Source organism: Crocodylus siamensis, chromosome 6 (assembly GCF_052110815.1).
Source record: "Crocodylus siamensis isolate JL-2025a chromosome 6, ASM5211081v1, whole genome shotgun sequence".
NCBI lineage: Eukaryota > Metazoa > Chordata > Crocodylia > Crocodylidae > Crocodylus > Crocodylus siamensis.
In genome coordinates, this window is record NC_143400.1 from 57,862,042 (window position 1) to 57,877,449 (window position 15,408).

The 15,408-nt window shown below is 42.3% G+C and overlaps 1 long non-coding RNA gene across 1 annotated transcript in view; it reads left to right on the forward strand.

Moving 5' to 3' along the window:
* Positions 1 to 9,826, forward strand: part of LOC149862870 (uncharacterized) — a 263,605-nt gene extending 253,779 nt beyond the window's left edge. The window contains exons 2-3 of the long non-coding RNA XR_016442906.1: positions 5,858 to 5,940; positions 9,469 to 9,826. This is a non-coding gene — a long non-coding RNA (uncharacterized LOC149862870). The remainder of the gene's footprint in view (positions 1 to 5,857; positions 5,941 to 9,468) is intronic.
* The last annotated feature ends 5,582 nt before the right edge of the window (positions 9,827 to 15,408 follow it).

Consider the following 15,408-nt stretch of genomic DNA (forward strand, 5'->3'; position numbering starts at 1 on the left):
TCATAGGGCCCTCAGGGTGAAATATCTCCTGTGCAACCACACCTCAGCAACACAAGCCACTTACCAGAAAAGGTTTATTCTTTAATAATTAAATCTGCTTCCTTCTGCCTGGAGTAAAAGAACACGGTGGAATTAATATAGTCAGTAAAGGTCCTTTTGCTCCTTTGCCCAATGTACAGGGTGGGATGGAGGAAAGGACTACACAAAGAATGGAGAATGTGGGACAACTAATTCATGTTGGGCATTTGCCCCTCAGGCTGGTCAAGGAAAGAACTAATGTAAATGCTTATACCATCCCCCAAATAGCAGTTCCATTCCCACATTTCCAGTGCACGGACCATTTTTTTTTCCACCCTCGACAAAGTCAGCTGGACATGTAGCCAGCTGTCACAGCCTTCTAACGCTTTGCATCCCCAGAGGTTTGACAGCTGCTTCAGTGACTAAGGTCTGTAGATTGAAATTCTATTCAGTAACTTCACAAAAATAGCAGAAAGCCAAATTCTCATCTATACAAGAAATGATTAAGGTGAAACCTACGTGTACTCTGATATTTGCAGTGACAAATACTGTATATTACTACTCTGTTAGTCCAACTTTGCCTAACAGTTTCGTGGCTCTGGGCAGAGGAGGTACAGATGGTGACTCCTGGCTGGCAGTATTATTGGAAGACGTTATACTGAACGTGTACAGGTTGTTAAGCTAACTGACCATTTTTAAACAGGACTGCTGAGATCTTGAAAAATCACAAAATTGCCAATTGCAAGTCAGAGGTCAGCTGGTTTCCTAGAAGTCTCAGAATGCAGTGGTATAGCTCTGAGTCCATATGTTCCTCACTGCCTCTTGCCTTGATATCATAGTAGTAAGAACCAAGAGTCAGTTGTCTATTGTAATCAGATTGCATTGAAATATGGATATGCTGCCTGTGAGTCTGGAGATATACTGGATATAATCTAGCATGGAAATGTTCCAAATCTATATTGATCAATAAAGGGGGAAGCCAGAGAGCTTTCTAACTGCGAATGATGTATCTTGGTATTATAAAGAAGAAATTGGATGGGCATTGTCACAGTCAGTAATTGGAATAGATCGCAGTTGGCAATGAGCTGTCTGGTAAGGTACTACAGGGACTGGTGTTAAATCTGCTTTTATGATTTGGAGGAGGGAGTAGTTTGCATGTTAATGACATTTTCAGATGATAAATTTGAAGAAACTGCAAAAAGTGTGGGCAAAGCAATAATACAAAAGGACCTAGAGAGATTAAGAATGTGAGCAGAAAATAACAAAATGAGATTTAGCTTGGAAAATTGCAAGCTTGGGTACTACATACAGGGGCGTAATAGCCTGTAAAATAGATATTCCATTGGAGGGAGGCACTTGGAAACCTGTAAGACCAAAGAGACTTCAGGGTCAGAGCGGACAGCTGTGAGCATTATGGTCTAATTTATGATCAGTAAAAAAGACTAATGAAATTTTGGGACAAATCTAATTCTTCCATCCTGCAGTCCCTGCTACCGGGATATTGACTACATTGAAGATGATAGAACTACAGGTTCACTGAATGGATAAGAATAGAATAGTAATAATGGAACCATTTGTTATGCCAAATTCTGTGAAAGAATATTTGCCGTTCATCCATAAGTATTTAGTAGGTCTACTGAGGACAGGATTTGACCAGTGACATTTTAAGGCACTGACCAGTTGGCCCAAGGCTCCAGGGCCCCAAAATACATCAACCAGTCTTGCTACTAAGCAAGTACACAAGGCGTAAACATTCAGGGCCACAAAATGAAGATAAAACTAATGTTTTATCTGTATTGCAGGGTTTTGTTTGTCCTGAGGAGATCAGATAGTGAGCACCAGGGCAAGCGTCTTTATTATACAAATAAAAAGCTTAACTGAATGATTTTCAAACTCAACAGCAAGCATCACAAGACACACAACACAAAAATAGCACCCCCTACTGATAGGAGCATGCATGTGTGCACGCACTTATGCACATACACACACCACTCAGTACATAACATAAAACATAACACAAACATTCAAGCATGATCACACAATGTTCAAAATACTGAATGCACCCTCATGTTCTCAAGAACAATGATCATGGTAACTGTCACATGAATAAAAGTGTAAAGGCCCAGTCAATACTGTGTGCTGGGCCACCAGAATCCTAAAGACATTTCTGAAACATCTGCTATTGGAGAAGGGCTGCAATAATCCAACTCTACAGGACCGTGAGAGGATGTGGTATTCAGAACAGAATATAATATCAGCAAAAAGATATTGACAAATTGGAGATGGCTCCAGGCAAATCAGCAAAGGAGAGAAAGAACAGAAGAGGTTGGGTTTATGAAGTAAAGATTAAAATACATTTGTATAGCAGATAAGAGATGAATAAAAGGAGCATATGATTTTATGCAAATATCTGAAAGGCATGAACCATGTAATGGAGGAAAATTATTTCAAATGGCAAAGGGACAGAATGAGAAAATGTAAAATGAATATCAGAAAAAAAAGCTTCCTATTGACGAGATCTGTTAGGTTGTGGAACTGTCTTTTAAAAAAAGACATAGAAAGTCCATCATTTTGGAGCATTTTAAACTGATCTGGAAAAAAAACTGTTGGAAGGAACAATCCCACATCGGCAACAGGATGGATTAAATGACCTAATGCTTAACATTCTTTAACTTCTGTGAGATCTGTGGATTAATTCATGGTACTAAGTTTGTGCTTCAAACTAATTCAATAACGTTAATCTCCTCCATAAAATATGAGACACTACTGTTGCAGTGAAAATAAATGTTATTCATAGAATACAGATATACAAACATCTTCTTTGTCTTTACCTTTTTACTTTTATTGCTGTATTAGTGACCTTTATAAGGTAGAATGTAAAATACGAGGTCTGTTCAAAAAGTATGGAGACTTTGAACTGCTATTCATAGGTTTCATAGACATTAGGGCTGGAAGGGACCTCGGAAGATCATCGAGTCCAGCCCCCTGCCCCAAGGACGGGAAATCACTTAGGGTCTCAACAAGATAAGCATCCAAATGCTTCTTAAAGGAGTCCAGAGTAGGTGCTTGCACCACGTTTGGAGGGAGCCTATTCCAGGCCTTGGGGGCTTGAACAGTAAAGAAGTTTTTCCCAATGTCCAGTCTAAAACAGCCTTAGAGGAGTTTGTGACCACTGGACTTTGTCATCCCTTGGGGCGCTCTGGTGAACAGCTGTTCCCCCAGATCCTGGTGCACACCTCTAATGTACTTATAGGCTGCTACCAGGTCACCCCTGAGCCTGAGCTTTTGCAGGCTGAAGAGTCCCATGGCTCTCAGTATCTCTTCATAAGGCCTATTCTCCTGTCCTCTTATCATGGGCATGGCTCTCCTTTAGATGCTGTCAAGCTTCTCCATATCCTTCTTGAATTGTGGAGCTCAGAATTGGATGCAGTACTCCAGATACAGCCTCACCAAGGCCAAGTAGAGAGGGAGGATGACATCCTGAGATTTACTTGAGAAGCATCTATGGATGCAAGCCAGAGTTTGGTTTGCTTTACCAGCTGCGACATCACATGGGTGGCTCATGTTCATTTTGTGGCCAATCATGACCCCCAAGTCTCTTTTGGCCATGGTGCTAGTGAGCGTGGCAATGCTGAGCCTATAAGTGTGCCAAGGGTTTTATTCCCCAAGGTGGATTGCTGGTATTGAATGTCATCAGGTTTGTATCTGCTCACTTTTTGAGCCTATCAAGTCATCCTGGATCATCAGCCTATCCTCAAGTGTGGACGCTCTAACCCAAAGTTTGGTGTCATCAGCAAACTTGGCCAGTCCACTTCTGATACCAGTATCCACATCATTGATAAAGACAGGTCCAAGGATAGAGTCTTGGGGGACACCACTCGTCATGGAGCACCATGATGATTTGTTTCCATCAACCTCCACTCTCTGAGTCTGGCCTTGAAGCCAGTTCCCCAGCCATTGGACTGTGATGTAGCTGAGGCTGCAGTTGGCCAATTTTTTTCCAAGAGTTGATCGTGGGACACCAGATCAAAGGCTTTTTTAAAGTCCAGATATATGAAGTCAATCTCTTCTCCCTTGTCCAGGTGATATGTCACCTGGTCATAGAAGGAGATGAGATTGGTCAGGCAAGACCTACCTGCACCAAACCCATGCTGGCTGTCCTGCAGGATGTCGCCATCATCCAGCTTGTCAATAATGGTCTCTTTGATGATTTTTTCTAGACTGTTTCCAGGGATTGAGGTGAAGCTGATAGGTCTGTAGTTCCCTGGATCTACTTTCCTCCCTTTCTTGAAGATGGGCACCACATTGGCCTTCTTCAATCTTCAGGTACTTCACCTGAGCATCAGGAGTTTTCAAAATTCTTTGCCAGTGGCTGGGCTATGGCTCCTGCCAGATCCTTATGTACTCTGGCATGCAGTCTGTCATGACCCATTGACTTGAAGGTATCCAGCCTCTCAAGGTGTTCCTCTACAAGTTCTACACCAATGCTGGGTATAAATTCACCCTCACCCTGGCCGTCCTGCATCTTGCTAGGCAGGGTGGTCCCTTTGGGTTGATGAAAAACCGATGTGAAGTACCCAGCAGGTTAGCTTTTTCCTGGGTGTCAGTTGTCTGTTGTCCCATTTGGTTTATCAGGGGTCCAACGTTACCCTTGCTTATCTTCCGACTCCTCACATATCTAAAAAGGACTTTTTATTGTCCTTAACATGTGTAGCCAGGTAGAGTTTGGTTGTAGCCTTGGCTTTCCTGGTTTGCTCTCTAAAGATATGGACAAGTGCATAGAAATCCTTCTTTGTGGTAATTCCTATCTTCCATCCTTTATAAGCCTCTCTTTTTTGGCCTAGGAGGTCCACAAGTTCCTGGCTGAGCCAAGGGGGTTGCTATACCCTTTTGCTACCTTTCCTCTGAGGAAACAAAACAAATTATTTACTGGGGTTTTGGCTTAGTCTCCTTTGGTATGCTCCTTTTGCAGCCACACATTTCTCTCAACGTTTCTGCCATTATTGGAAGCACCTCTGATAAGCAATCCCTGAAAGCTGGAATTGTGGAATCACTAAAAGGTGTTCAGTCACATTTTGTTTTATGGTTTCCACGTCACAAAATCTTCTTCCTTTCAAGTTTTTATTTAGTTCAGGGAAGAGAAAAAAGTTGCATGGGGCCACATCAGGTGAATACGGAGGCTGCGGCATTTGTGGGGTATGGTATTTGGCTAAAATTTGGCTAAAAATTACTGCACAAGCTGTAGTCAGTGGGCAGGCACATTGTTGTGGTAAAGCATCCAAGAGTCAGACATCCACTTTTCTGGTCATTTTTCTGGTCATTTCATTCCCAAATCACCTGTTAGAACTGAATGACATGAAGCAGCAGAAATTTCAGCTTCTTTTGCTGTCTGTCAGAAAGCTCACTTTCGACTGATGATCATTCTTCTTTAAACTGACGATACCATTCAAAAACTCTTTCATGGGTCATAGTATCATCGCAAAATGCTATTTTAAGTAATTCAAATGATTCACTTGCCATTTTCCCAATTTTCCTGCAAAATTTAATGCACATGTGTTGTTCTGGACAGCTCTGACATAACAAAAGGGGATGTGAGATACAAATGATCTTACTTCAAGTGCTGGCCACAGAAAACTGGGGAACCACCATGAGCTGCAAACCTGTCCAGAGGAATCCCAGCATGCCCAGACATGTTCAGCAAAGCTACGCCCCCACAAATACCACAAATACACATTCAGTCTTGATACTTTTTTAACAGACCTTGTATATGTTATATCAAGCGATCTTTACAATGTGAGAATAACATGAAGATGCTTAGTTTCTTCTTTAACCATAACAGGAACAATCTGCAGGTTTTTTCCTGGGTCTGTATCTACATCTGTATCTGTATCTACATCTATAATGTAATGCCTACTAAATCAGGTATGTATATAAGACAGATAGTTTGTTAATTTACTGTAGTTGGATGTTATAACTTTTAATTCTAAGAAAATGGCCATTAGTTGTTACAGGAGCTAGGTTTAGGAAGGTGGATTCACACTGATTTTGCCAACTGGAATTCCAATACAAATAAATGTGGCCAAAAGCTATGGTAATGTGTGCCTTATCAGAAGCACAGAGAGATATATTGTATTGCCTATGCCTGTATAGCAGATCACTGGAAAATCAGGACTATAGGGTGTTTATACACATGCTCTAGGATTTGGGGGGAGCACTTTAATTAAAGAGGCTCCAAGACCCACTCTAATTAAAATGCCCAGAGTGTCTCATGCTTTAAAATGGCGGGAGCATTTATCTAAAGCTCATCAAACAAGATGTGGGAGGCTGCTACAGTGTGATTAATCGAGTCTGTTCTGATGTGCTGTAATTACAGCACACTGAAGAAGTCTCCCTGCCTGTATATAGGCACCCCATGTTTTTTAAGTCACAGTTCAATGCCCTATATATTAACATTACCTTTCTTACCCACTGTTAATTAGCCCTTTCTATAACCCTTCCTGGAAAGTATCCTGTGATTTTTCTGGTGTCAATGACTTTAATGTTATCCCAAACCTTCTTTTACAAAAGTGCCAACTCTCCCTAACTCAAGTCAGCTGATGCTTATTCTGTGCTTGAATATTCAATTTTTTTCATATTATTTCTACCACTAATTAAGAATGCTATAGAATTTCCCCGAACAATTTCAAATTAGCTTTAAAAGACATTTTCTGTGAGATATTTTAACAAACATTGGTGAGTAATTAAAAAAAGGGAAAAATTGCTTTTTTTTCCTTATTGTCGTACTTTTGGTTTTACCCTGATATCTCTCATTCCCTCCTTTTTTTTCTCCCATTATAACATTTTGATCAGAAAGAAATTATTTTGTGAACTATTCTGTTTTCATCAAAAACCTTTTCTTTTAATTTAAAATTAAATGTGTATCAGTAATGCCTCTGTTGCAGAGCACCTCGGTGCTCTGCTCCTATAAAGAGGGGAGGTGTGTTGCAGAGCATGCAGGTGCCCTGCTCCTTAGAGTGGAAACAGCTAGGGAGAGAGCTGTAGCAGTAAGTGTGGGGCTCAGCTGCCGGTTACCAGGCAGAGAAGTACTGAAGAAGCACAGGTGCAGGTTGCTAGGGCAACCGCTGGGAGTCAGCTGACCGGAAGGGGCAGGGCCTGGCTCCCCATTTAAACCCAGGCTGAGGCCAGGCAGGCAGTTCTGTGCCAGCTGCCATAGGGGTGGGAACTCTGCTGGAGTGAGGAAAAAGAAGAGGCCAGAATGCGTGAGCAGTTGTTACGGTTGAGAGATGGAGAAACCCTGTAACAGGCTTGAATGTTGTTATAGCCAAATGGCTTAGATTTATGTTATAGGCTTGAGTTTTCTGTTTGAGGTTTATTACCGGTGGTTTGGGTGAGGCTATTAGGGGTTGAAGGAGGCCATATAGGGGACCCACGGTAGTGTGGGGACCCCGGTGCCAGAGAGGACTCAGCATTTGGGGTGCACTGACCCCGGTGCCAGAGAAGGGGTGGAGAGTCAGAGGCCAGGTAAGGCCAAGGCCTCCTCAGCCTTGCTGGGGTTTGAGACCCTGAGGAGGAGAGTTGGGGCCAGGCACGGCTACGGCCACTTGAGCCCACTTGAGCAACAGAAGCCCTGGAGCAAAGGGGGCAGCATCAGATAAGGCTGCAGAACGCCTGAGCACCTGGGGGCACGGTTGCGTGACAAGGGTTGCAGAAAGCCCGAGTGCCTGTGGGCATGGTTGCAAAACAAGGGCTGCGACTAAGACTGAACAATGTCCAGTAGATCAGCAAGGCTTGGGGTGTGCTACAGGGGCAGTTGGAACCATGTATAGTCCATAAGGCAGGGGTGCATTGAGAACCTGTGACACAGCAGGGACAGTGATAACAGGAGAACCGTGACCAAGAGGATGAAAGGCAGCCTCTCTTTAACTTGTATATAAGACCTAGATGTGGCTGGTGAGATTTGAGGGTGCTTGGAAGCAAACTTGGCACGGTAAGGGGGCGCTAGGGGGATCACGGCCACCCCTAGGACTCCGCTCCATGACAGATTCCAATTTAATTCAATTCACTGCAACACAAATGAACAGGATTAGGCATACTTCATGCAGACATGCCCACAAATACAGTCTCATCAGTTCTTTATATGCGTTATTATCTAAATGACCACAAGCTTTATAGTTCTGCTGTTCTACCTCTTTCTTGTCTATGGATATCTGCTTTTGTATATTTAGCACAATCCTTGATTTATATATTTTTTAAGGAGAATTTAAGGCTGTACTTATCCTAGTCAAAAACTTTGAAATATTTACAGTTTTGAAGCAGTTATTGAAACCAGAAAAATCTAAACAGAACTATACCATTCTGACAGAAAAGGAATAAATGAAGAAAGAAAAAATATATGTCCCACTCAAACACCTGAGGCAGATTCCTGACCAAAGACCACTATTCCAGCAACACAAGTGAAAAGCCCTGTGACAAAAAAGCATGACTTTTCTCCTGCTTCCCCATTGTTTTGGGGGAATATGGGGGTTTGAAGGACAGCAGTAAATGTGTTCTATTAACTTGGGCATTATGGAGTTAGAGCCAAAGTCCACCTATCTCTGTCCATCCCCAGTCTATGGTCAGAAAGTATGAACAGGCACTACATGGGCATGTAGACTGTTTTAAATATGTTAAGGGGTAATAATATAATTATAATCTATACAATATAAATATATAATACTAAAAACTGAATTAACCAGTTGTATTTATGCTCTAAACCATGATCTATGAATTTGAAATATGAATTTGTTGGAATAAAATCTGGATGGCTCAAGATCAGTCAGGATCACTGCCTTCTGGACTAGCACTTCCCACTTCCCCTCTTTCCCCTCCCTCCCTCCCTGTCTTTTATATTCAAATCACTTTCTCCATTTTATACCCTGCTCCGTGCATGTCCTTTCACAGCATCTGATGATGTGAGCTTGATCTCATGATTGCTTACGTGATATACCTCTGATTTAGTTAGTCTTTAAAGTGCAAAACTACCCTGCCCTCCTAGGGATCAGTTTGCCGTATATTTTTCTCTGCATGTCTCATTCTTGCGCAAAGCACACTTCTTTAATTTTTTTCCTTGTTAACAGTGGGAAATTTGCCAAGATAGGATAGGGATAAGTAACACTGTTTTACAATGGTTATATCACTGACATTAAAAATAGAATTGTTGAGATATACAGAAATGTACATTGAGTACATTATTTCTAGTGTATTCTAATGTTTTTTCCTTTATTATTTAAGTCCAGAGAACACAAGTAATTCTGGGGGACTACTTAGGTAAAATATGTTCTCCACATGGAGTCAAAGGGCAGAAGTACATTAAAGTCTTATTCCTTTTACGATTACTAATCTAAGCTATTTATGGAACTGAGTGCACAACTGGGCCCTTAATAATGATTGTCTTCCTGCTTTTGCTTCTAGGACATAATCTGCTGGACAAGGAGATTTTAAATAGCCAAGTGATGTGCTTTAGCAATCAAAGAACAATCTGAAATGGGTACATCTGAATTACATGCAGCTTTGCTGAAATCTGGTCACATAAAAGAGTTAATGACTTTCCCTCACCTATCAGAACAAAGAACAACCTCTGGTGCATTTAAAATATTCATTATATGACTATCAGAGCATTCCCTGTGCCTTAAATGCTTAGAAAATTGGTTGGAAGCAACCTGTTTAACAACGCAGCCTCTCATTTACTCTACTTCAGATAACTTTTAAAAAAAGCCCAAGCCACTGCTTTTATAAAACATTTAATACGGTTTATGATAGCAATAATCCCCTGGAAATTGGTTATATTACTGTAGTTTGTTATAGTGTTAACTGCCCTTGTCTTTAGTTTGCTCTATTAACTGAAAATCCAGCCATTAACTGATAATGGGATGATTTCTTTGGGATTATTACCTGATTCTTAGTTTGTTGAAAATTAATATTCTTGAAGGATAGTTAAATTCAGAATTACAAAATGTAATAAAAACTTATCTCATTCAGCTTTTGTGCATTAGTGATCTATTCATACCAACATGTCTCTGAGGCTAGTATGCCCCAGACAGCCCCATCAGCATCTATGGGCGCATCCACACAAGTGTGCATGTACCTCTTGCTCCACCTCAAACCCCTTTGAGGCAGGGCAACAGGCATGTGTGGAAACAAAAAAATGTTCCCTGCACTGCAGACTTGCAGTGCTGGGAGAAAATTAGACCCTTGGATATCCAGGGGTCTAAAAAAATCGATGTTTAACAAAGCAGGGCGGGTCACAGTTCCTGACCATGCCCTGAGGCAACTGGAGGCCGGCCAGGCCGCATATTTCAGCACCAGAGCTCAGGTGCTGGTAAGTAAGGGGTTGGGGGGGCTGGAGGAAGGGTGAGGGGACCAGGGGGGGACCCCTGATGGCCCCATCCACTCCCCCAGCCCCCTTCCCCCTGCCAGCTCCCTCAAGGCCCCCAAACCCTGCCCTGGCCGGCACCGTGCCCCCAAACCCTCCCCACCCCATAACTTAAAAAAAACCAAACCCAGTACTTACCGGCAGTTCAATGGCTGTCTGGCTGACTGGGGCCCTGCCCGCACAGTGCGGGGCAGGGTGACAGCCTTAGCCCAGGCCCTGCTGCCTCCCTGCTGCCCTGTGCTGCCCTGGGGGGCTCTACCAGTAGGCCCTAAAGCCCCTCCACCCCTGCTTCTAAGGTAAGCAGAGGCTTTTTTTTTCCCATTTTTTCCTGTTTTTTTTCCTGTTTTTTTTGTTGTTTTTTTAAGTGATGGTGCCTGGGCTTGGGGGGGCAGCCATGGGGGCCTGGGAATGCAGGTCGGGGCCCTGAGGCTGGGTGGGCAGCCATTGGAGGGTCTGAGGGGGTGGAGCTGGGGTGACAGCCATTGTGGGAGCTGCAGCAACTGGTGGGGGATGGGAGCCAGGTGAGGCAGCAATTGAGGGGCTGGGGTGGGGCATGTGGGCCTTGCAAGGGGGGTGGTAGCCTCTGTGGGGGCAATTTGGCCCCTGTTGGGGGGCTGTACCCCTTGTTTGGGGGTTGAACCCCCATTGTGTGAGGGCTGAACCCCTTGTTCAGGGTATGTACCCCTTGTGTGGGGTTTGAACCCCCTGTTGGGGGGCCATACCCCTTGTGTGGGGGCCATCGCCCTGTGGGACTGCAGCAAGACATATTCATGAATTCATTAAACATATTTAGAGTTCACTTTATTATTATGATAAGAGACTTGCTTTAACACTGTAAGATATATCAATAAAACATTGTCCAAATGATCACTGTTTCTTTCTTGCTCTCTGTCTTTGTTTAGGCTCTGGCAAACAAAGGGGTAGTTTGAACAATTCTGCTACCAACATATAATGCCCAAAGGGAAGTAAATGTGGGCTGAATTTCTCACCCCACATACATGGCAGTTTCTAGCTGTGGCAATGTGGGAAAGAGACCTGTCTAAATATGTACAACAGGAGGGTAGTAGGATATTTCAGATAGTGGATGGCTTATAAGTTTCTTCTCAGAGAAGTAGCCAACATTTTATATTGATTTATTGTTGTAATCAATAAAATTACAAAAAGGCTCTACATAGTTTGTCCTTATATAACCTTATTTTACAAAATCACATAAAGATCTGCAGTAGATTGCACAAAATCTGTCTGTCCGCTATTGGAGAAAAAGGTCAGCTACTGCGTAGCACCCATACACTGAAGGGTGTGCTCATACACTGAAGAGCACTGGCCACATCCCGTCTCTGGGCTCGTTCTTCGCTGTGATCAATTCGGCATAGAACGAGGGAGTGTCAACATGCGAGTTTATTGCTCTGCAGAGGGGTTGCTCAATGTCACAAAGACAGAGAGCTCCCCTGACCTGAGTTTATAGCTTGATATTTATACATTAACCGTTACATTGCTGCGCGCGCATTCAGGGTTTTCCGCTTGCGTTACAAAGTTGCAAGATGCACAGAACAAGTTTGGGCTGCTTGAGACCGGTTTTCCGGCTAACATTTCGCTTACTGTCAGCAAAGGGGAAAAGGTCATCTGCTTTTCAAGGGTCTTCTGTTTTTTTTTTATGATCTTTTTTTTCTCTTACACTGCCTCTGTCTGTCTGCCTGTCTCTGGCTGCAAAGTACCCCAAATTAAGGAACAAACCCAGTAATCTTCAGTTCCTTTGTCTGCTGTCTGCGAGAAAAGTCCCTTATTTAATTACTCACATTCACACATATTTGCAGTTTACTGTATCACAAAATGTATTCTCCTTAAGAAATCATATTAGTAACTTCTCCCTGTTTTATAGCAAGAAACCTTCTATTGAAAGCCCTCTACTTTTGTCCTTACCAACAATTCTACAGGATGAACATTGCAGACATAGCTGAAGACTTACAAAGCCAATGTAAATTTCAGATCCTGGTGTGAAACTTTACTTTCCCCCTCTGTAAAACAGAGCCAGAAATGCTCATCTTTTTTTAGTGTATGTTGAGATCTAAGGAAGAAAAATGCTATCTAAAAATTAATAACAAGAAAAAGACAGCATTCTGTTCTTAGTTGTTTCATTATTTTTTTTCATTCTGTGAAATCTTTTTGGATAACTCAGTTAACATGGAATATGGATTGGTACTGAATTTCCCTTTTCCTCTCCAAGGATTTCTCCCTGGGAGCAGGTGAGGTGGCCCACTTCAAGAATAACTATTCCCATACTATGTGAATTTCATTTCCAGCTGAAATTAGGTAGCAGAACTTAATCAGATATTTTCAGACCATAAAAAAGGACAGATTTTGTTTTGAGTCAGAGTCAGTTCTTACTTTTTGTCTTAATCAGTTCACATGTTGCTGTTTAGTACTATGAGCAATTTCCTTTTTCATCATAAAGTATAAGTTGTGAAACACCTTTTGAAAAAATGCAAAGAAAATAAAAACTGGGGGGGGGACTCCTCTTTTCAGAGCATGTATGAGAGAGAGTATATTCCAAATTTCATCAAACTCAATACATAAGTGTTCCATTGACCTTTTTCTTTGGACGTCAGTGATCATTGGTCCGGTAGATGTTATGTTTGTTTACTACTTAAGCACATATCACTCTGCTTTTTGTTCAAATCAAACAAGGAAAAAATAATGCTGTGAGACTTCAGGTTTGATTGAATCTAACTTCTTCTTACTGGATCAGGTGTTTTATAAATACAGTATAACCTCTTAATTCAGCATCCTTGGGACCTAGCACCTGCTGGAAATTAAGGCATTCCGGATTTTTGAAACAGCGTGCGGCTGCTGCTCTGGGACTGACCACCACTACTCCCCCACCCTGCTCCACGACCACCTGCTGCTATACCCCCCGGACATGGAGGAGGAAGCTTGCACGCGGCAGCTGCCACTGCCATCCACCACTCCATGCCTCCGCTTCACGTGTAGCTGCTGCTCTGGGACCAGCTGCCGCTACTCCCCAAGGTAGTGTATTCTTAAAAAGTGCCATATTTTTGAGAATTCCAGAATTTTGAAAGATTTATGAGGATATACTGTATTATGTAACTATTGCCTTGTGTGCTGCCCATCCTTCCATAAAAGTGATTGACTGTACCTGACAGTTTAACATATATGTTAATATCATTTTAAAGAAGATATCTAGTTAATTTTTTAAAGGATGTGTTGTTGATGTCACCAACAAATAGCTTACAGGGAAATTTTTCCACTAGCTTTCCTTTCTGCTATGAGAAGGAAACTTAGAGAAACCTAAAAAACACGCAAAGTTGTTTTTCTTTCTACTTTTGTAAAGTTCTACAGTTAAAAAGTTGCCAGGTTATTGGTTGTAGCCATATTGGTCTAAGGACAAGGGCAGGCAAGGTTCTTTGGGTAGATGTAATATCTTTTATTAGACCAACTACATAGCTGGAAAAAAGTTCTTTGCAAGCTTTCGGGCACAAACCCCCTTCCTCAGCCATTGAGAGACTGCTGCTGTTCTGAGGTCTTGGATAAATGACAAAAATGGCCAACTACCTGTGGGTTCACACTTAGCACAAGATAATCACTCCCTCTCTGATCTCTCAGTTCTAATCCTCAAAGGGAATTTACAAAACACTTTTATAGATGAGCTTATTTAATAGACATTAGGGCTGGAAGGGACCTCAGAAGATCATCGAGTCCAGCCCCCCGCCCAAAGGGCAGGAAGTCAGCTGGGGTCATAGGATCCCAGCAAGATAAGCATCCAATTTACTCTTGAGGGTGTTCAATGTAGGTGCTTGAACCACCTCCGCTGGCAGGCTGTTCCAGACCTTGGGGGCTTGGACAGTAAAGAAATTCTTCCTTATGTCTAGCCTGAAACAGTCTTGCAGTAGTTTATAACTGGTCGACCTCATCATCCCTTGGGGTGCTCTGGTGAACAAACATTCCTCCAGAAACTGGTGGTCACCCCTGATAAACTTATAGGTGAACTTCACTTCATAAATCTATGGGACACAAAAAATCATAGACTGAATATAGACTTTGGATTTATGACACATTACAACCTGCATGACATCTAATACACTAAGTGATCTGCCTTTTGGCTGACAACCTGCATTCCTTCACACTTTTCCCTACCCGCCTTTCTGTACACTTTGTCTTCCAAACATCCACTCATCTGCATCTTTACACACATCTGCTTACCCTAGCTTCTTTTCTGTATTGGGGCATTTATACACATACCTTTTTGTCCCGTGACACGCTGGAGATCCAGCAGGTCAGAGCAGACTTGATTAATTGAGTCCGCTCTGCATGTGAGTTGACCTGCACTGCACTGCATCACGTGCCGTTGTTTAACAGTGCAATGCATGTCAGCATGCAGAAAATGGTGGCAGTGCCCTTTTGAACTTAAACACCTCCTATGTGTTTTAGTTCAAAAGCGTACTGCCACCATTTTCTCAGCACTGACGTACATTTTGCCACTTATATAATTGAATGCGCCACAGCGCTGGGCGCTTTTAAAAGCTCCAGGCACTGCAGCACAAACGTGTCCGAATGTCTTTGGAGACCTCAGAACAGCAACAGCAGCTCCTAATGCCTGAAGAAGGGTGTTTGTGCCCAAAAACTTGCAAAGAACTTTTTCCAACTATTTAGTTGGTCCAATAAATGACATCATATCTACCCAAAGAACCTTGCCTGCCACAATGAAAAGTTGAAGTTCAGTAAGTTAAAGTTGTAGTCCAAGGCTTTCTGCAATAAAATATGAAATATATTTGCATTGCTGAAAGAACAGGAAAATATGTGTATGTAGGTATGAAAATTACAAATATTTTCTACATTTAAATAAAAACACTGTGAAATTATTCCCTGACTTTTCATTTTGGAAGGATAAACAAATTACTAAACTGAGGTTTAAAACATATGCCCTGCTACTCTCTGGTTTCATACCACTGACTTTAGTGAAA